This window comes from Lates calcarifer, linkage group LG2 (genome assembly GCF_001640805.2).
Source record: "Lates calcarifer isolate ASB-BC8 linkage group LG2, TLL_Latcal_v3, whole genome shotgun sequence".
Lineage (NCBI taxonomy): Eukaryota > Metazoa > Chordata > Actinopteri > Centropomidae > Lates > Lates calcarifer.
In genome coordinates, this window is record NC_066834.1 from 20,137,198 (window position 1) to 20,159,790 (window position 22,593).

The 22,593-nt window shown below is 40.3% G+C and overlaps 1 long non-coding RNA gene across 2 annotated transcripts; it reads left to right on the plus strand.

The window, feature by feature from the left end:
* Nucleotides 1-1,948: 1,948 nt before the first annotated feature.
* LOC108897648 (uncharacterized) lies at nucleotides 1,949-21,412 on the plus strand. 2 transcript variants are annotated; one of them, XR_001963334.2, is made up of 4 exons: nucleotides 1,949-4,263; nucleotides 5,042-5,161; nucleotides 18,924-18,977; nucleotides 21,185-21,412. It is a non-coding gene; the product is annotated as an uncharacterized LOC108897648 (long non-coding RNA). The 2 variants fall into 2 exon arrangements; XR_007814798.1 differs by having other exon boundaries at nucleotides 18,924-21,412.
* The last annotated feature ends 1,181 nt before the right edge of the window (nucleotides 21,413-22,593 follow it).

Here is a 22,593-nt window from a genome sequence, read left to right on the forward strand (position 1 = left end):
TGTACTTTGAGGAGAGTTGTGTAACTATTTGCTGGCATCTTTAGATGAGAATAAAGATACAACAGATAAAATTTGCCAGATGTTTCCCAGTATGAGAGGAATTTCCATGCTGGCACACTATGGCCATCCATAAATATACCTCATGCACGATACGGCTGTCACTTCAAACAGTCTGGGCTTCCGTGCGAGTCTATATGTTTACGTGTGAAGGCGCTTATGAGAGTGAGCGAGTGTTTGTGTCTATGAGTGGGTGTGTGTGTGTAAGGGAAATGTCTATATACATTTTTGTCTGTGTGTGGGCAAATGTGTGAATTTAAGTGCACATTCAGGTCAGTTAATGCAGTTACTATGCCTTCAGGTCAGAGGTCAGAATCAGACGGTTTTAGCACAAGGACAAATCAACAAATCAGAAAGAGTCAGAGAAAGTCTCCAACTCACTATGTCCCTGTTGCTATTAAAGTACCACTTTATAATACACACATTACAATGCAATGATTACCTGTCTCAAGCCTCTGGAAGGTGATTATCCTTCCTCAAAGGTAGGGAAAACAACAAAATTTTTACATAATATACAGTATGCTTTGTTAAATGTCAATGACTAACATCATTTAACATGGATCAATACATGCTGTGATTTCAAAATTCACAGGGCACACACTCTTGTTATATTACAACCAAAGAAAGTCCCAGTATTGGATGGTCAAGAGAGGTCAAGTCAGTCAGGACTATCAGCTTCTGGAACAAGAGTTAATCCAAACACATATCACAAAAATTCAAGAATAAGTTTGGTCCTCTGACTGACCTCACCTCTTCATTTCACCCAGAAAGTATTCAGTTGTAATCTAAATTCTCACAATGACATGAGGGACTTTAAGGTATTATTTGTATATGGGCTTCCTTAAACCTCTCTGCACCTCTTCTTTCATTTTTTCCTTGCAGTAATATGGAAAGTGCTTTCATCTCATGAGCGTTATTGTTTCTTCACCACGGTTTCATGTCATAATTCACCCCGAGAGAAGAATAGTATGCAAGTATAAAAATAGCTTTCAGAATGAATGCAGGTTTCAGTAGCAGGTTGACATAGCTTCAAGTTTATCAGTCATCTCTTTGAAATCCATGGAGACACCACCTAGTGAAAGAGAGAAGATGCACGTACAAATGTCAAAGATAAGAGGAGATTCAGGTGACCTTTCTTTTAAAGAGCACAAATGCATGGTGCCCATCTAAGTCATGTCACTGTTAATCAGAGGCCTTACACACAGAGACAGATACTTCAAGCTGCAGTAACTAATATTTTGCTCATAGTAACAAACCCACAATTTTTTCACAGGAGTTGACAGAGACCAAATCAGAACTGCAAAAGAAAGTGAATATAGAATACATCCATCAGGGGAACCAAACTCAACTCCAAATAAATGTTAATGTTGCTACACAGACCATGGATTGCTAGCATGTCATGTCTATTGGGTGACAATATGTCTATATTGTGTTTATAGCTTTTTCTGCTCCAGCAAATGGGGGGGAAAAAAGTCATTTAAAACAGGTGTTTTCTGTGCTTTTACTCAAAACTAATTCAGAAAGTTACCTTTGTTGTCATTTGAGATTTTGGCTTGACAGGAAGTAGATTTTAGGAGGCGTATCCAGGAGTATCCATTACAGACACACTGGGGTTCACTTGTAGTTGTGGCAAGCAGTTACCTACAGATTGATTGATTTGTTGCTTTAAATATGGATTATGTAATGTGAATTTTGGGACCTAAAAAAATGTAATGTTGCTCCATCATAGCACAGGTTGGAACAGCCGCAGTCTGAGTCAATGAATCAAACCCACAGGCACAGTTAATTGTGATAGTTGGAGGTGACAGAAATGTTACAGTTTATATAACCAGATTTAATGTGTCAGTAAAAAGGGCGAGGAAGTTTCCTGGCCCAGCAGTTGAACCACTGCACTTCTTGATAAATATTTAGGTGTTTCCACGGATCCGTAACCGGGTAAATCACAGGTGTCCATCATTGCTGGGGTATGCAGCTGCGTGCAACAAGAAGAGGGAGCACACACGCATATAAACATGGCTTACTATCTTACATGCAGCCAGGCACGCACGCACACACACACACACACACACACACACACGATCTCCTGCACGAAACACAAGCATGCCACAGAACACCTGACAGGTGCAGGCGTGGTCTGCTGCGAGACACGCTATCTTGACACGCTAACTCATTCTTAAATCTGAGTTACGTGCCTGAGGCTGAGTTCTGAGAATCTTAGTTTACTCTCTGAAGCCTGTTCGTCTTCCAGTCCTTGTCTCTGGGCACACCCTCTTCCGATTGTAGGCTGACTTCTGTCATTCTGTTCATAATGGAGCTGCTAAGAGGCCTGAGAATTGGAGCTTGTCTGATGAGTAATGGACTTATTAGCTGTGTCAAAAGCATGCCACCAATCCCATGATCAGTATGTATTATCTGCTGTCCTACAGGTGTCTGTTTAAGAAACCACTGGATGAGGCTCTTTTCAGAAGCACTGATCCCTCAATCAAGACCTGGCATTACAACAGTGGTGGCTAAGTTGACATTTTTTTTGCTGAGGCAGCTGTCTACACACTGTAATTGGTCCTGGTGTGTTTGAGAATTTCTTTGCAGGTCTCTCTGAGGTACACATGCACACTCTACCTAATGCACAAATAAACTGTTACACAGACACAGAATGTTATGCAATGCACAGAATGGTTTAATGTGAAAATATATATTGTCATGGGTGCAAGACCATTCGATTTCCACACTTTCTCACAGCCAGATTTATTTACCATGTCAATGACATGCAAAATTCGATTCTCCACCGTAGTGTCTCTTGGTAGATTTAACTTAGATACAATATCACATCTGTCGAGAATGCATATCAATGACTGCCAAAAGCTTTTACCTAGCTTCACAGGAAAGTTGCACTTGACTGGCATCGTTATGGCAGAATTGGATAGAAAAATCTGAGAGGGCGGATTAATGGCAACACGCTGTGTAAACTCCCCTGGCCTGAGGCACTTGGTCTTTGTACACCTTGGCTTCCTCTGTCATTTACAAGCTGTTCGCAGGCACGCACAGAGCCAAGAGTGTGAAAAACCGGATGAGCAAGTCCACAGCTCTCTTGTCTTACAGGGAAAAAGAGAGTGTTGCCTGTGGTTGCAGAGTTGCGTGAGGACAACAGCTTTATCTTTTTAGTCCTATCGACCTCCTGACCTGGCCTGTGGCAGCAGCACTTTTACAACTTGTTTTCTCTCTTTTTACATGCTTAGAGGGATACAAATTCTCAGTGACAGGCATAAACATTTATGTATACCAGTGACCATTTTGAGCATCTTGACAGATGCATATTTGCACTGTGAGCAGCAACCTGTGCAAAAGAACCTTAGGACCCTAACAGAGGTTGAAATAAATTAGGTTCTAGAAAAGACTTTTTATTTGTGGAGTAATGCAGACATTAGTGACATCAAAAAAGTAGGAAAGGTTGTTGAAGAAAGGCTGCTCATTTACCAAAAGAATCTGGCCTGTGTCTAATCTATGCTGTATATTAACAGCAAAAAATGTGTAAAGTGAGAGGCATTCACTCTGATGTAAAATCCCCCAGTTACCCACGAAGTGCTGTTCCCCTCAGCTACAGAGATTTTTGGTGTCTTTCAGTTCATTGTTTAGAATTTCTGGCCAACTACATCACTGTTTTTATTCTCTCTAACCACCCTTATCAGTGTTGTTTCCAGCATCAATCTACAGTGTGAAACCTTAGACTGTGATCCGTCCTCTGAGCGTCATGTTTTGTTTTTGTTTTTTTATCCGGAGAATCAGAAACGTCTCTCGTCCACATGCAGTGTGGATTAGTCTAAGGTGCTGTAGCCTACTCCATCTCCGTTGCCATGGTGGCTCCCGTCCTCATCGCTAATGACGTATTGCTGCTGTTGCCAATGTTACATTAGAGTGCTACAGGGATTATAAACCAAGGCCATTTTTATAAACCAACCTGGAAGTTAGCATCACAGTGGTTCCCTCGACATGATTTCTGAAGCCCAAATACAATTGGCACAAGTAAAAAGCTAAAGCTAGGCTATAAATGAACTACACCATGGTCGCACGACTTCAACGTCACCACCACTACGCCTCCAATAACTTGGATTAGCTCGTTCACGTCGAATACAAAAGCCGTTACTGTTAAAAAGTTTAGTAATAGTTTGCAAAAGCACGAGTATAAACACAGCGGGACTGTAAAGACTGGTGAGTAGATGCGTTTTGACAAGAGCTTTTGTTGTCTCAGCAGTTTGTTGGCAACTGCCTTTTTTGAGAAACTAGATAAAACGCTTAAAAATCACAAATGGGGTATTTTACGACATAATTTACACTTGACGTATTTATGACGTACTATAGAATAAATTGTGAGAAGGACTTGAGCTGGTGTTAACTACAGACCTTATTTCAGACATCCAACTAAAAACCCATTTTAAAAAACTGAGATATTTAGAAATTTAGAGATGAGGGAATGAGGTGCTAAGATGCTAACTTATTTCGAGTTTGTAGGACTCATTCCCGCAACACTCATTCCCACAAACAGCAGATTTGAAACACTGTTGCACTGCAAACACATACAGATACTCATCTGGCTTAATCAGCACTGTGAGAACTTGTTTGGCAAAGGTAGAATATCACAGACACTGATTTATATGCAGGTTAGGGTGTTTTCACACCTGAAAGTCTAGACCAAGGTTCATAATATGAACCTTCAATCTGTACAACGTAACAAAATATTATTTTGTTATTTTGTACACATTTGATCCACTTAGTTTCGGTTCGACATTGCATGGTTTATAAATGAGCGTGCATTTCATTTCATGTCTCATCCAATTTCAGCATTTTTATGCAATTTTGTTAAAGCTGACTTTTGATTTCAACGCTAGACCAAATTACAATTAAATATTCAGCCCCCTCCTCTCCAGATGTGCTACCATGGTTCATTTACTTATTGTACAGTGACTTTTCTTCTTCTGTTGTTTAATAGGTGAGGAGCCTGTAATTGGTCCAGAAGTCTGAACCGTGCAAAAAAAGAACTGAGACCATAGTCCGAGGCACCTGCTGTTTTGGACCAAGCTGAAAAGTACTACGGCCTGGACAAAGCAAGGTAAGAGTTAAACAGCACTGGCTTTGTCATATATAGTATGTGACCTGTGCTGCGAGGTTAGATCACCAACTGGACTAAATAGGCTACTGTTCCAGGGCCCCAGACCCCCAGTGAGGCACCAGAAATCCCATGAATTTGCGAATTTTGAGGCAACATGGTAGATACAGTACAAATAGTGAGAAGTAACTGGGGATGGAGGGGTCACTAGGACCTTACCTGACTAGGGTGACTGTGGCTGAATGGTGGCCACTTGGAAACTAACACATAATGCAATCAGAACTAATCACTAAACTAATGCTTCACATGAGGAAGGTGTTTACCTAGTTCACATGAGCACTGATGACATGTTTTCTTGTTTATGTTAGGTGTTATGTGCAAGTGTCATCTGTTGGTAAATTAGTTACACAGATACCTCCCTTTCAAGTCATCAAAACATCTATTAGCCTATTTCACAATGTCACTAGTGTTATGTGTACATGATGAACACTGATTAATGTTTGGAAATTTACTTTGTTCTCACAGCAGCCACTCTTTGCACAGTGTCAATCATTTCCCTGTCAGCAACATAATAGGTGTATTTTACACAGGCTTATTTTATGATTTAAGAAAATAACAATATTGCTTTAATGACGTGTGTTCCTACAGTCTTCACATTCTTCAAAACAAATGCAAGTTGTAACATCTCCTGTCTACAGTGTTTGGCTTGGCAAGTGGCAGTTAATCTCCTATGTGTGCTTCCCAGTTACTTGCTGTGTGAAACTTTGAGGACCTGTTGATATTTTTGGGCAAAACCACAGTTGGATAACTGCGATAACATGTCGACGAACCACTAAATCAACTGAAGGCACTCATGTGGGCAAAAAATCTGTTTAAGACACCTGGAGCATTCAATCTCATTACAAATCACTTTGATTGTTGAGGCTGATAGATGCACAGCCACTTATCCTGCTGATACAAATGGGCACAAACACACACACATGCACAGAGACACACACAGAGACACACACGCACAGGGCAGCATCAGAAACTGTTGTTTTTGGCCCATGTTTTTTGGCATGATAATGGTATCTATAATAGTGGAATTTCCAAGTGGCCTCCTTTGGAAAACAGGCTGATAATTCAATTTGAGCTTGGCAACCAATGTGCAAACACCAGTAGCATTACAAAATGACTCCCATCATAACAAAGGTCTTGCTTAGACAGCAGTTGCCTGGGACTGGCCGGAGAGTGGCACAGAGACTGGTGTCCAGTGCCCTTTTTTGAACTGTTATTTATACAGGGGCAGGCATTCACTGCAACTGCTGGCCTCGACACCAGAAACCTGTATTCTTCTATCATTTTCTCTTTCTAGCGTTGTAATTCTCACCGTTACATGTGCTAAATTCCACTGAACATCTCCCATAGTATGCAGAGGTGTTCAAGATCGTTGAATGCTTTTTTTTCTTACCTTCCAGGCAGTGGCTTTCTTGTGAAAACAACTTGCAGAGACTTGACATCTGTTTAATCGAGGCACTCCTTTGGTGGATTTATCTTGTTTAAATTTTCATCAAACTTTCCACACTGACATAATAATTAAAACACAGTATATAAGAAAAACGTTAGTAGGGGGGTAGCGTGAATTTTAGTCCTTGGAGGGGAAACAGCAGTGCTTTGATGTAATTGACAGAGATGTGTTCAATGACAACAAAAAGCCATCGTTAAGAGAGTCAAAAAAAGAACAACATAAATATACTCACCGCCAGTTTTATCTAAATACCAAGAAGTTTTCTGTCATAAATGTAGACAATATATTACTAATAGCATGTTTTGAAAAGCCAAGCTCCCAAATGGTATCCAGTTACATGTCAGGCACTGTTAAATTGTTATCAATACTATCACACTTTAACTACAGTTTTTTATTATTATTTCACTATCTGTTGACTGGGAAGGAAAAACAAAGTGAGTGAGACAGAATACTTTCCTCTTATAAAAATATTTGACAGACAGTTTAAAAGGCATTTTGATTTACAGTCCATCACAGAAATCAGGCAACATCAACAAGCTGTGGTGGCGTTTCATCGTGCCTCTTTGATGGATTCTTCCTGGGGGCACGGTGGCATTTCCTCAGTGATTTGATCTACAAAATATTTGACTGATGAAACAAATTTGACTAAATGAAAGTAAATCAGTGCTGCCAGTCTATTAGATGTTAATGGTTTTTCTACTGCAGCACCAAAGAGGTTGTTTGAAGACAGATGTTTCAGCTGTGGACTCTCTTTCTTTCTTTCTTTCTTTCTTTTCCTTTTTGTGACTAAATATTATACATCTGACTCCATCTGTCTACTCTATTAGTATTTATCCACACATGGATTCACACTTACTCAAAAGTAAATCACACACACACAGACCGTGCCTTTCTTGTTGATAATACTTAAAGTAACAACAGAGCAGTGCCTGCCAGGTCATGAAAGTTTGTTAATAAAACAGGACTGTGTAATTAAACCTGCTCCTGTTCTCAATGGTATTTATGTTTTGTACTTAATCCTTGGTTACTGTTACATTCATCAGTGTGTGCACATTTCTCTGTTGCATAACTGTGAATCATACACACATTCACTTGATGTTGACTCATACAGCTTTTTGAAGGTGATCGTTCTATTGATGTTTTTTTTTTTCTTTTTAAATAAACTGCCAGTTTGTTGATAACTTGTGCCCACATTTAACGTAAAATGTGGTCATTTTCAATCATCCTAGGCATTTGTGTTTCTCAGTCGATTTGGGAACAGTGTTTTGGGCGGCTTGGGGTCAACCAAGGCAAATTTGTCCCATCCCAGATGATTCAGGAACACCTATTGTCCTCTGTAGAACTACTGAGAGACCTCAACAACTATGCTGACCTTACGAAATCCAGTCATGCAAAGTGTTGTTGTTTAAATGCTGTTGTTTTTTTTTTTATGGTCAAACAAAGACCCCTGTGGTGAATAATTGCAGTGACGGAGGATGGCAAGCTTTAAAAAGCCTGTTTGGTATTGGTGACCCTGGGTTCAACAGAGGATTACAGTTATTAACAGGGGCTGATGGCTTTAAATGCTGTTGTACTGTCATGGACGGCACATTTTTACAGTGTCACAATAACGTAATGGGACAGTGGCCTTGAGTCCACAGCCATGCTAATGACTACGTAAGGCACAGGGAACCAATCCGTCCAATCTGTACCCAATGTCATAGCAATACATCCATTTGGTTTCGATATACTTCAGTCTGGACTGAGGTGGTGGAAGTGTGGGATGTGCTGGCGTGTGCAGGGGTTGCTGCAGCAAGACAGCCATTTCCTGTACGCTGGAAGTGAGAGCGACTGTATGTTTACATTCTTGGCAGGAAGTTGAGCATGTGGAGGACAGGCACTAGATTTCTGACAAGGGTGTCAACTCTCCCATTTATGATATTCATTCATACATATAGAGTCATTTGCCTGAGGCAGACGATACTCCAGTATGGCTGCAGAAAATATTCCATTCTCACGTTTTCACCACTCTTTGGGCTGTCACAAATATTTACTCTTTTTTTTTTTTTTTTTTTAAACATAGCAGTTGTTTTGGAAATGTTGACAAATATTTGTTCTTAAGGTTCGTGAGTATGGAGACACATATCTGTCAGGCTCAATCGCCAGAACTGACTCCTTTTGTGAAAATTGACCTCACTTTGCCATCTATACTTTCCCCCTTTGATAATCATACCAAATAAACATGACTTGTTCAATCAGGTGTGATATAGCTAATTTTTTTTTTTAAATACACTGCAAGATCTAGGTTCAGTCCTGTCTGCAGTGCCTTTGGCTCCACTGAGCACAACTGGTGGTTTTTATTGACTGGAAAGCCCAAAAGAGATTGTGTTTTTGTTGCCACAGTCACTCCCCATTTCATGGCAAGCACTCAGCATTTTGCCAGGTGAATTCACATTGATAAAAGCAAGGAAAATACCACCATAGTAGTAAACACTGTTGTGCAACTGGCTGCAGTAAAAGATTCAGGAAAAAAAAAGATCAGGCACATGTTTGTACAGACAAACTCTGTAGCCAAAGTCTAAAGAAAAGAGAAGTTGTAATTCATTGAAGCAATTAGAGTCCTTCTACTTCAATGTGTAGTGTGTAAAATCATACATAAGATTATTTTTGGCCTTCATATACAACAAAATTAGTGAATTGCAGGCTGCATTGTAAAGTGCTTATTCTATTCTGATAATCGCTGAAATTAAGAAGCAAACAGGATATTTATCTATGTGAGGATGCTATTACTACATCATTGCCAAGAGGAATCTGACCATCACCATATGAATGCAGAACCCCTCTCAGGTTTTATTGTAATTTGTCCCAGAGAACTAGTTGAACCAAGCTACTGGAATGGTTCACGTTAATACTAGTGGTAAACAGCTCCTATGCCTTTGCTGTCAGAGCTCTCCTCTGTCCTACAACTGCCAAAGAAAACAGCTTTGCACAGTAATGAAAGGTCCTGACAGACAGAGAGAAGTCAAGCAGCTGCTGTCATTCACAAAAACTTTTTCATTCATCTGTGCCTGGGAGTGTCTCCAAGATTGTTTACAAGCTCATTGTGGAGCCTGGAAAATTGCAATTACACATGGATCAGTACAATGTTCACTTTGTGTATTGTATTCAAATAATAATACCTAAGAAGACACAGAGATGACATATTGTGCATTTCTCAGTCTTAGCTAAATCACTAATGTTGCAGATTATCATATCATATTTAACAGAATTATTGTTGCAACCACTACCACCTCTCCTCACAAAATAAAAAGTATCTCCCCTGATGTTGGAGCACTATTTGTTTAAGTCTGGAGCATTTATGCTGTGATTGCACAGAACTGTGCTTAATGACTCACACAGTGGCTACTGGAATGCAAAGAGGCATACCTACACATACCTACACATTTACTCACTTGCTTTTGTGTATAGACTTGAAACTGAGGCGTATGCTTACCAAGGACATAGCTGGTGCCACACCCATTCATGAACATCTTTCCTCTTTATTCCCTTTCTTTACTGCCCTCTTTACACAAACTGCATACATTTATAACAAGACGTTTTAAAAAATATTTCAAGTTTAAGGAGAACTCCTTTACAGGTGTCTAGTTCAATGTCCTCAAGCCATTTGTGCATGCTATATGTTATTTTAATAGTAATCAAGACACAAAAGGATAATTCCAGTTTAGTACAACTTATGTCTTATTTCCCTACCTTTGGCTGGCCATCATTTTGATCAGTTATACTGTGTCATTGTGTCATGACAGAAAGTGCAATTGCTTAGCCAGTAAGGACACAGTTTGAGGGCAAATTGTGAAAAATGGAATGATTGTTACTTGTGATGAGTCTTTTTTGTGTCACATGCAGTGACTATGATCACAGATGAGAAACTGTCCTGCACTCAGCAGAAAGAGGATGTGATTAAGAAATAAGTGTAGTCTGGTGGTGTAATGTTGAAGAAAACTAGATGATGGTAAAACACAAGATACAATGGGACAATACTACTCCTATTGGCTGACCGAGGTCATAACCAAACAAAGGTGAATTTTGACCCTCGAGCAAGCCAGAGACGGCCTGGAGCTTGACCTCAAGTGAATATTTACAGAGACTGGTGCTGGTGACTTATCCACTTATCTTACTATCTACAGCTGCTACAGTATCCACCTTTTCTGCTGACGTCAGTATTGGGTCAGATGCTTACTTTACAACAAAAGGTCCAGACTCATTAAGACTGATACTAAAACCTCTTTATTAATGAAATAATTAATGGTCAGAAGAAAGCACTGATTGAAGTCACAGTGCACTAATGACCAGTGACCAAACCTAAGCACTATATGTACAGGTTTGGATGATGTACTGCACCATTTTAAGGCAGCAGGGGAACTTGTAGAGGCATCCAGAATCATTCTGGAGTATCGCTGAGCAGAGCACATAAACATCAAAGACACTCAGTCCGACAATAAAAACCTAAAGTACATTCACCCGAGGCCAAGCAGTAACATTTTTTTTGTAACTGCTACCAATTATGATTGCTCATAAATTACATTTGGAAGCTGAGAACTGGCTAGAGATCAAATCAGAATCATTTCTCACCTGACAGGCAGGGTAATGGGCTGTTGGCAGATCTATTTGTAACCTCATTTGATGTGGCACTGTAGGGCAGACTGTGGGAGCTCTGTGTCCCTTTGCCACATGCGACATGACACCAGCTGCATTTCCTTGTGAGATGATATTTCCACCCCCCACCTAAGCTATATCATCAAATGGGATTTCCACATCGCTCATCAGCTCTCAGTTTTTTTTATGAGGTGTGCTGGTTTGAGTGAGGAAGGCCAGCGGAGTGCGGACGGATGAGAGTGTCGCGTTTCTGTAAACATGAGGGAGAGGGAGCAGGAGACGAGGGGAGATTTCGGTTGCGATGTTTATGAGATGCTCACATCCCAGAGATGGGTGGATGTTGAGCGGTGCTGCCCTAGAGGGATCGAAATTTATTTAAGCCAGGTTACACCCATTGGCAGCAAACCACCTAGACTCTCCTCTCTGTCATTCCCACACGCACGCACACTCATGTCTGCTTCTTACACGCATCCATACCTCCACACATACCTACAGCAGCAAACATGCACGACACACCGGCTAGCATTGCGACATGTATGTACACCAGGTGTGGCTGTTCCTTCAGCAGTTTGTGTCACATCTCCTTAACATTCCTGTATCATGATCACTATCTTTAATCTCCTGTTGTGTGGGGGCCTGTGAGCTAACAAGCTGCTGGATTACTGCCTCTACTTATCACACATGCCAGCACGGCACACAGTGTTAAATAACTTTTTATCTCTCTCTGCCTGGATTACATTATATTTGCATGCATGTATAAGTACATAGTAGTGTGTTGTTGAGCTTATATTTGCTGTATGTTTTAGTATTGTTCCAATAGGGACATAAATCATCTAAACTAAAAAGAAAAAAAATTAAAAAGCTGTGAAACTGCACTATACTCACACACATACATCCTTGCAAACACCCTCACAAGCCTAGTGGCCAGATGTGTCAGCCCTTGTACATTTTTTTTTTTTCTTTCTTTTGCCTCCTTGTCACTTACTGTGTTGCATAAAAGAGCATGTTGAGACACAGAAGGATCAGATGTTGGAGTGCTTCACAATGCACATGATTAAATCTATTCCCACCAGTACAAAAGGAGGGCCAGTGGCTGTGTAATTTACACCACTGTCCAGCGGCTAAGTCAGCATTATCAGCCACGGTGTCGTCATCCTGCCTCTGTTCTCCCACTGCGTGTAATGAATCCAATGTGTCTGAGCCTTGGCATGCACAAATGATTAACTGGTGGCAAAGAGAACTGATTAAGGAGATAAAGCTTGGCACACAATGGCCTCAGTGCTCCACGTGTACCTGCATAACCAGAGCTTCTTAGCGTGAGGGAATTATTCATCTCTGCCAATCATTCCTTTGGGATACTCACACCTTCTACACCCAAGTTTCTTAAATGGAGAAGATAGAGGTGTATGAATCTGTACTAACTTTACAATCTTGCATGTTGAGGCATGTGATTGTTTGTTAGCTAAGAATTCAAAGGCAGCAGGGCAGAGTACTGAAGGAAATTAAACTACTGAAAGAGACTGAGAGACGCAAAAAGTTAGAAGTTGAAATTCTTTGCCAAAGTGGTAGTAAAAGGAGTCAAAATTGTAACACACGATAGACAGAGTGCCAGTGAAAGCTGATTTTGGTGATTCGAGGGGTAGTACACTTTTGGTAGGGTTGTGGCTTGAGGTGTGCGGTGCACCCGTGGGCCACATGGAAAAGAGATGGGTTTAGGAAGAACCCATTATCATACATTATCAGTGGGTCTGTTCATGGCTGGTAATAATCACATGGACTTCTCTCATCCCCTGAGAGATTGGTAACAGAGAGGAGAGTCCAGACCAACTTCTTTACATATGGAATAATATTTTTTTCATTATAATGTTGCAGAGTCGCAAGTGTCATTATACAGCAGCCTAAATATGATGGTGGCTATTACAGCTTGGTGGTGGTTTAATACTAACACTATCTTCCAGGAAAAAAAAGACACAAAAAGATCCCCTGTGGACTCAAATGTGTCCAGAGGGAAAGTTTTAAGCCTCTCTCTCCCAGTCCAACCAGTGATCATTATCTTTCTTGCAAGGACAAGGATGTATACAACACGTCAGGAAGTATTCTAGTGCTTTTTAGTGTCTGCTCCCATGGTTGGCACCACAGCATTTCTAGTAGCAGCTTCAGAAAAAGTCACTGTGTTCCCATAGACTGCATAGACATAAATCTTCAACTGCAGTACTTGTTCATTCTGCTCTTCTTCACCAGAAAGGTCTCCACTGCAAACATAATGCCCGCTCCTGAGAGACTCAGGAGGTACTACAAAAGGATGTTGTTCCTTCAGACGTCCAAAAGAGAGGGACAAATATCTGTAAGTGCGTGCCCAGGTTTCTGATCATCTGCATCAGAGCGTGCACATGCTGCAGTTGCAGATGGATCCACTCTGGTTTTACGTTTAGTGCATAGATCACTATTTAAAAGACTTATTAAGGCTGAAGACACAACAGCAATCACAGATCTGGACAAACATGCCACAGATTCCTGCTTTACTCCAGTTAGCATATCTGAGTACCTCTAAACCAAATGTGAAGGCTAACACACATTCATCCAGTTCACACCAGAAAGGTTTTGTTTTTCCCTTTTTTTTTCAGCCTGACCCTGAAAGTCTTTGCACACACCACCTCTGTTAGTTTTGGCTAATTGTGAGTATAGCAAGACTTCAGTCTCACCAAGCTCTCTGTAGTCTTGAGCAGCAAAATAGTTACCTTCCTTTTGTCTACAAGAAAACGTCCTTTTTCTTTATTTTCTTTCTGTCTTTGTACTAGCTGTTTGTTCTAACAGTTTAAAACAACCCATGATCTGCTCGGTTCAAACACAGGAAGTAGTGTGAAGTTCTTACAGTACAGCAAGTATGACTGATGATGTATGTGTTCATCCTCAGCTGAGGAAACAGAAGGCTGTGGGTTTTATCATAACATCTTTATAATGGAACAGCACATTTGAAAATGAGGATTTGGGTTATTGTATTTTGCACTACTACAACTTTATTTGAAATTGAAAAGGGAAATTAAAAATGAGCTAGTGTATCTAGAGTGAGAGGCTTTCATTTATCTCAGAGCATTATGTCAAGCAATTTTGTTTATGTTTGTTATGTGCTATCCCAGAAAACTAACAAGAGAAAAACACGGACACCTACACAGAGATCTATCTTTAAATTGAGAGAGACTCATCTAGAAACATGCAGTTAGCTGTGAAACACATCCAAGCTGATACAGTTGGGAGCATATGCACAGTTGGCCTAGAAATGCATGACTGCAAACTTTTTTTTTTTTTTTACACAACTTAGCGTGCTGTCTAAAAAAACGGCCGATGATTGTTTTGATAGAAAAGGGTGACCGATACCTCCCTCAGCTCTTTCTGTACACAACCTCCCGACCCTTGGCTCTGTCCGAGCAAACACAGTCTGCACGCAATGCACAATGATTAACCCGCAGATCGTCTCTTGAGGGAGGTATCACTCGGTAGGCACGACATGCACACTGCTGCTACTTTTTTCTCTCTCTCTCTTTCTATCTTTTCCCTGTAAAATACCTGAACTCGTTTGTGTGCATGTGAATGTTACATTTTGGTCTCACAAGTAGATAGAAACGTATTTCGGCACTGCTGATTATTCTTTATTATTTATTTATGATTTTGTTGCTGAATCTGTTTGGCATCTGTCACTGCATGGCAGCTTGCCCTCACTCATCCCTCATTTATCTTAAAACCTGAAAACACAGTTCAGGTCCATTTTGCAATGATTCTAATGGAGGTTATCGACAACAAGTGATTATGCTAAATTTCCCACCGACGGCAATCCACTGTATATTAGCTTGGCCCATTCCTTATAGTTCCAAAAAAAACGGGTCAGAGTGATACCTCTTTGCTGAAATCATTCACTGTGGATTAACCCGTAGATGACAGGCTGGTTGACGGCCCGTTGGTTTCCATTGCGAAGAGAATGAAGGTTGTGGTGGGGGCAATGTGTGTGTGTGTGTGTGTGTGTGTGTGTGTGTAGGGGGCAGAAGGGGTTAATTCGTGTCATGCATGACTTGTTTTGCGTGCCAAGCTTATCCATATCTCATTTCCCAATAGAAAAATGGATACCAGAACAAACGCCACAGCAAAACTATACATTAGCATTTATTCTATAGAGAGTAAATAGGACATGATGCAACAGGCGTGACCATAAACAGTAAACATTACTAATGCAGTCAAGGGTGATTTACTGCTAATAATAGATGTACAGTAAGCACAAGTGGCTCATTGCTAACACAGGTAAACAAACTTTTAATCTACAAACAAATTATGATTGCCACTATCCACGTGGAGACCTCTACTAACACCATGGAGTTGTCTCTCCGTTGGAGGCTGGAGTTGGGCGATATGTTAAAATGTTCCACCTGGCCTCCGTCAGGCCAACAACGATCGCCTGTATACTCGCACAGGTGTGTTTGCTGCACAGCCTGCAAAGACAGGCTGAAAAATACCTGCAAATGTGTTATGAGTAAGCAAATGCAAATGCTACACAGTTGGCAGACTTCAATGTAACACTTAACGTAAATATATTTTTTGGTTGTTTACTGGAGACCTTTAAAATGTCATTAACGAACATTTATCCACTAGAGGGCGGAAGAACAAAACACCAATTATTAGTTATTGTTTTAAAAAGTTGTTTATTTATATATTATGTTTATATATAGGGAGAGAGAGAGGATGTATGTGTGTATATACCTGTGCAGTAACTACTTAGTGTAAGTCATTTTAATTTAATCTTAAAGCATTTACATTTTTGGATCTGAACAGTTTTGTTCGACTATTTTCAGTAGTTGATGAATATCCATTCGCCTGTGTTAAGCTGAAAATGAGCCAAATCTCCACACACGCACGTCGTGTCTAGCCTGTTTTGTTTTGTTTTATTTTTTCTTTTCTGCAGTGTGGGTCGTGACTCTCCCGCAGACACGCATCTTAAGGGGTTCCCCCACATGATCTCCTCGGCCCTGCCTATTTACGCTCAGTTATGACACCTTCGTGCTCCACTAAAGAGGGAGAGGTGACAGAAAGATGGATGACCGAGATATTTCCGCACGCAACTATTGTTATTTCCGCGGAGCGCAAATACTGGCTCGCATAAAGACAGAGCAGGGTTGTGGGGAGGGGAGGGAGGGGAAACCATTAGCTCAGTTACTAATCTGGTATTCACGCCTGGTCAGGAAGGGAAGGTGATCCAGCACCCCCCACCCCCATATACTCACGTACAGACACACGCGAAATCTTTCCCTCCCCGCCATGCAAACACACACAGACTATGTGAAAAGAGTTCATGGTTGCGTGTGAAAGATATCAGCAGCGGTTGTTCAGCTGATTTTAGCGCTTACGTGGCGACCCAGCCTGACCCTGTTATCTATTGATCGTCACCTCTGTTCTGGCCTGAACTGATGTAAGATCCATTTGTCTGTGTCCTTTAAAATGAATGCAATCACCTGGTGAAGTAGCCATTGGTTAGGTAGGTAACTCCAGCATGAGTTCGCTTTATTGTAACATTAAATTGGAAATCTGCACTATAAGAGAATTATATTAAGTGCACACAGGAGAATGAAAATAAAAGAACAAATGCACAACAGGAAGAGCAGTGGTTGTGCACCTTAAAAGACAGTGGCACTGCACAAAAAAATTCTAATTCAGCACTTCATACAAGTCTTTTCATGCATCACTGGGTGAAAGCTTGATACTGAGGCAGCAGGAAATGCACATCATGTCATGCTCAACTTAACTTTTTTGTAGTGTAAAGACAATATCAACATCTGCATGTGCAGCATGTGCTTAACAGTATATCGTTCTGTGTATTCAGCAATGAATCAAAAGTAGATGGTTTCCCCTTGCTGACTTGTTTATTCAGTTTTCTTATTCACATTTCTCCTGGCGATGAAAGGTGACAGTGTTATTTGCTGTTGTTTGAGTCCATTTTCTCATATTACAAGGAAACATCATCATCAATCATCATTTGTTATGTCGCACTTAATGATGAGTGAGACACAGGAAAAAGAGGTATTTTCCAGGTATTTCCAGGAATGAGATGATCTCTGTTTGAAGGCTTGGTGTCCAAACTTGACTGTTCCAGTGGTGGAAAATAACAAAGTACATTTACTCAAGTACTGTACTTAAGTACAGTTTTGAGGTACCTGCGCTTTACTTAAGTATTTCCGTGTTCTGTTACGTTGTACTTTCACTCCACTACATTTCAGAGGGAAATATTATGCGTTTTACTTAATTATATTTTTAACAGCTGTAGTAGCAGACTGAGATTTCATTTGTAGAACAAATGTTCAGCTTCTAAAATTTGAGATTTGTAATGTTTTGAATATAGGACTTTTTCTTATAATGACGTGTTTTTACAGTGTGGTTTTGTTGCTTTTACTTCAGTGAATGATTAAAATTTGAATTTTGAATACTTGAATTCCCCCAAAACTTTTTTCACTACTGGTCCAGTCACAGGTTTTATGATAAACTGAAATGTTTCACAGTGACTGTGGGTTAAGACTGTAGCTAACCTATAAGGTAATACATAATCAGAATTTTGTATGTATGTGTATGTATATGACTCAACAGGTATTCAAGCAGCAGTCAGTCAGAGTGTTGCCATGACCTAATGAAACAACAACTGTTACACCCTGCGTGCAGAGAGGAGTTGTGTATTGTTTTAGTGCCAAACTGAGTACTTTGACCATATTGCATAAACAGATAACATGTGTACTAATGCAAAAACTCAACTGATGTGCATCTTTTGAACATCTGACACAGTCATACCCATTTTAGCTCCATATTAATTCATCCCCATAATGCAGTGAATGAAATATTAGTGTTAGTTTGCATTAGGTCATAGGCAACATTCATGTGAGGTGTCATGACCTGCAGTCCAAAATAATCCTATTAAGGTTTGCTCGATTGGGCACACGCAAGGGCAGGAGCCTGTTCACTGATGTGCTAATGGTCAAGCCATCGTTAACCAGCTGTATGTATCATTACATTTCTGTTACGGAAATGTTTAGATTTTTAATTTACATTTACCACAACAGTAGAGTAAGCATTAAAGTGGCACTCTACTGGTTTTACACTAGTTCAGTTTACTCATTAGGAGGAGCACTGCTGTGACAACAGCTGTATAATGTCATCTGTGGCTCTGGAGGGAGCTTTCCAGTGTCTGAAAAAATAGCCTTGGTGGTGATGCAGGGAGGGTCTTTTGAGAGATGATTCTGAGTTGCATTATGGGAAGTGTAAGGAGCAAGAGCTTGACCCATACTAGAGATATCTCAGTTTCAGATTTCAGATTTCATGAGCAGCGTTGAGCAGCATTGGGATCAAAATTCAATCACTTCACAGTTCCAGTAACACTCCATGACTTTGATTTGGAGGTTGGTTTGTTTGCAGTCTTACTGAGAGTTGGATGGACAGTTGATATAAAGATTCAAAGTTGACAGACCTGTGCTGAGTAATGAAAGTAAATTAACAAGTAATGTCATTCATTATTTGTGCAGGTTTAGAGTCATTTTATAAATGTAATTATAAATATAATTTGTTGGAGTAACCCATTAATTCATGTCATCCATGTTACAGGTAACCAGTGGTAAAGACTCCAGTGTCCCGTCAACCTGCAGTACCTGCAAACATGTATGTATAACTTTGTAAAAGAGGCCTATTGTTGCCATTGGTTCCAAGGGACACCTCACCAAGTTGGTGGAGCAACACAAAAATTTAATGCGATATTTGACAGATCATCAAGGGGGAAATTCCGATTTTATTTTCCCTCTTCCTTGAAGTTCATCACTCATCAGGCCTCAATCAGGTAAAGGCTTTACTGTCTAGTTTGGAGAGGCTCTGGGGGAAGTATTGTGTCAAGTATTATTGAAGGTGATATCATAATCAATGATCAAAGTACTCCTTTATTTTTGACTTTCTCATTTTGAAAGTGACATTAGAAGCAGTCATGTTTGTATAAATAGTAAAGAAGGAACACTGACTATGTAAAATGTTACAAAATCATTTTTATTATTTCTATTTACATATTTCGAAGAGAATTTGTAGCTTTATGACAACCATGGAGGTACATTCATTCTTCAGCTGATACTAAATCATGAAAACCACCACAAAGAAAAAAACACAAGCTCCTGACAGCACCGGTATGCAAAGAGAGATATTCGCACACTGAAGCGGAGGTACACACCTGCTCTGAAGGTGTGTGCGTGACAGCCTTTGCGTGAGTAGAAACTAACAACCTTCACAGTCATTACACCTGCTTTTATGTCCAAGAATTCTTTAAGAGGTATATGGCTCTGGGCAAATTTTTTTTTCCTGTTTTTTTTTTTTTTTTTTTTTTTTTTTCCTTCCAAAGTTCTATGAAATGGACATAGGCAAACACTCACACCAAACACCTCCAGGCCAGTGGCCAACTCTGCATTCCAGCTGGTCCTGTGCATCCTGACATGACCCTCCACTGCTTTACCTGTGCTCAGCTCTCCATTGGACTGGATTTGGATCTATACAGTAGCACTACTCTTCACTGCCTGTAGTAGCCTATAATCTCTTAAATCTTTCTAAGACCTTAGTAGACTACCTCACTGCAGAAGCTCCCCACTGACTCATATCCGGGCTACCACATCCTTCCTCCTTCCTGCTCCCCTAGTTTTCTCCCAGTAGCTTTGATTTGATTCAGCTTGGATTTTTCTTCTCTTTTTTTCTTGCACAAGTCAGACTCTGATGGGCCAATGAGGAGACTAATTGCAAAAATGCCTAGAGTGTGAATCAAAGGTAAAGTACAATTTTCCAGCTGAAGTTGGGTGACATTTACAGTTGCCCCGTCTCAAGCTGTGCTGTGCTCACCTGCTGTGATCTGACACACACTCCTGCAGCCTGAGCGCTCACTGAGAATGCAGCCGGCTCTCACCTCAGGCGGTCCACACATGATCACGGTCACGTTCATCTTCAATCAGGTTCAGTTTCATCCCTGGGGAGCACAGTCACACTCAACACACACGACCTGAATACACAACAAAGTTTGAACAGCGTTGATCAGAATCACTTTAGGTGCTGAGCACAGGAGCAGATGTTTATTTAGAAGTGTTGCTGTAGAGATCAGGTTTTTACAGGTTCAGTACACTGCACTAAAGTTAGTCTGCACTGCCAAGTAATCCTCAGTTCATTCATATATATATATGAGATGAGTTTCCCTTTACCTATTAACCCACAATAACAACAGGATGTCACCAGCAATGTGTCCATCAGAACCACACAGACAATATTTTATTCTTGTCAATAACAATGTGTCATATCACTACACTTTATATGTGTGTGTGTGTGTATATATATATATATATATACACACACACACACATACATACATACATCCATGTGTGTGTGTGTGTGTGCCTGAAATTGTGTTTTATGAGAGAGAGAATAAAGAAGCTCAGAAAGTGAAGTCATAGGCAGGCATTGTATTGAAGTCAGTGACATGAAATTATTCCTAATTTTTCCTGCACCCGCTCCAACGATCCCAGGCGCCACTGTGGAAACACCGCTGCGTGAGAGAAAGGGTGACTAGTTCACCTCCTTGTATAAGTTCCAGTTTTCGTAACTTGTTTTGCTGTTTGGTGGGTTCTCGCATGTGTGACTGCTCAGTCCGGCCCCACCACGTTGCATGACTGCAATGAATGAAGCCTGAGTGGCAGATTGCATGACTCCAAAGCCCCAAGATCCTCGCATTTACAGAAGCTATAGCGCGCAAATATGTGCACCTTCGTGCCCAAGCATGGGGGGTGGGAGGGAGTCTCGCGTCCTGCGCTCTTTGTTCTGCAAGTTTAAGACCCTTGTGTCTTTTCCAGAGGCTGCTGCCTTCGCGTGACTTGACCAAGCAGATTTAGGATTGTCCAGAAGACCGAGACCCTCCCCTCTGGACGGCAGCTCCGCTTCTCACGCAACCTGCAGCACCAGAGGCGCAGCGCCGAGGCGCACGGCGAGAGTCCCCGGAGAGTCATCACACAGTCCGGGAGGATCAGCACAGCGCTGAGCCGCGCGGATTCCGGAAAATAAACGAACAATCAAAACTTTTACCTGCCGGACTTTTCCCTTTCATTCAATACAATTATCTTTAAGTTTGTGTTCAAAAACTTTTTTTTCCTAAACATAATTACATCAATATTAACCCTTAATGTGCCAAAAGCCTTTTTTTTCCCCTAAAGGGCTAAATGACTTCGTTTTTTTATCATAAAAAATAATAAATAATATCTTGGACACATTTTCATCTTAATGACTATGATAAGAATATATTAAAGGCAATTTATTGATAATAAATCAGGATCTTCTGCTCATATACTCCCTTGTGGCATTGTTAGAGAGATTAAGTGTATTTTTTAAAGTTAAGGCTGCGAGGCATGTTTTCTTATCCCAGTTTCTGTATGACTATATATATATATATATATATATATATATATATATATATATATATATATATATATGAGAGAAAGAGAACAAGAGCCATAGTTAGTATTTTCTTAGTTTTGCTTCATATTGTTGTCAGGGATATTAAAAGTTGTGTCCTTTGTAAGAAACTTTTGAGACTTTAATTCTCATATGATGATAATGTCCAGTAGCCTGCTGTTTATACTTTATTTGTCCTTCCATTAATTGTCACATGGCTGTGGACCAAATTTAAGAATTAACAATGTATTAAGCAAAACAGGAGGTCAGTAACAAATTACATGTCCAGGTCCAGTCAGACAAAAAGTTAAAACGATCTTGACAGCTTTTCTCCAAAGTAAAACTCCGGATTCAGCCTCTACACTTTAACTGAGGCAGATCACATCTTAACTGAAGAAACTTTGAAAACGTCTGAACCATTTAACTAACCAAGATGAGACACGTATCAGTAATAACAAATAAGGAAACTTCTCAGTGATTATGATTTGTACGTAAAAGCTGGTGTCTACGAATATGGACTTGGTCATTCTGTCACTCATAACTTGATTGTGGACAGATCACAACAGATTTAACACCTGATGCACAATCACGGACCGACTGCATGACAGATGTGACATTAAGTATAGGCGAGTTTTAGGGTTTCGAAAATCGATAATGGTCTAACTAATATTTAAAACGAATTTTTCACATTAAAGGCTAAAAATAAATAAATAAACTGACCCTAGAAAATACTTAATGCTTACTATTATATACTATACTATGCTTTTATGCTTACAGTGGGAAATTTAGTTTATTTTAAAGTCCAAGCAAGTTC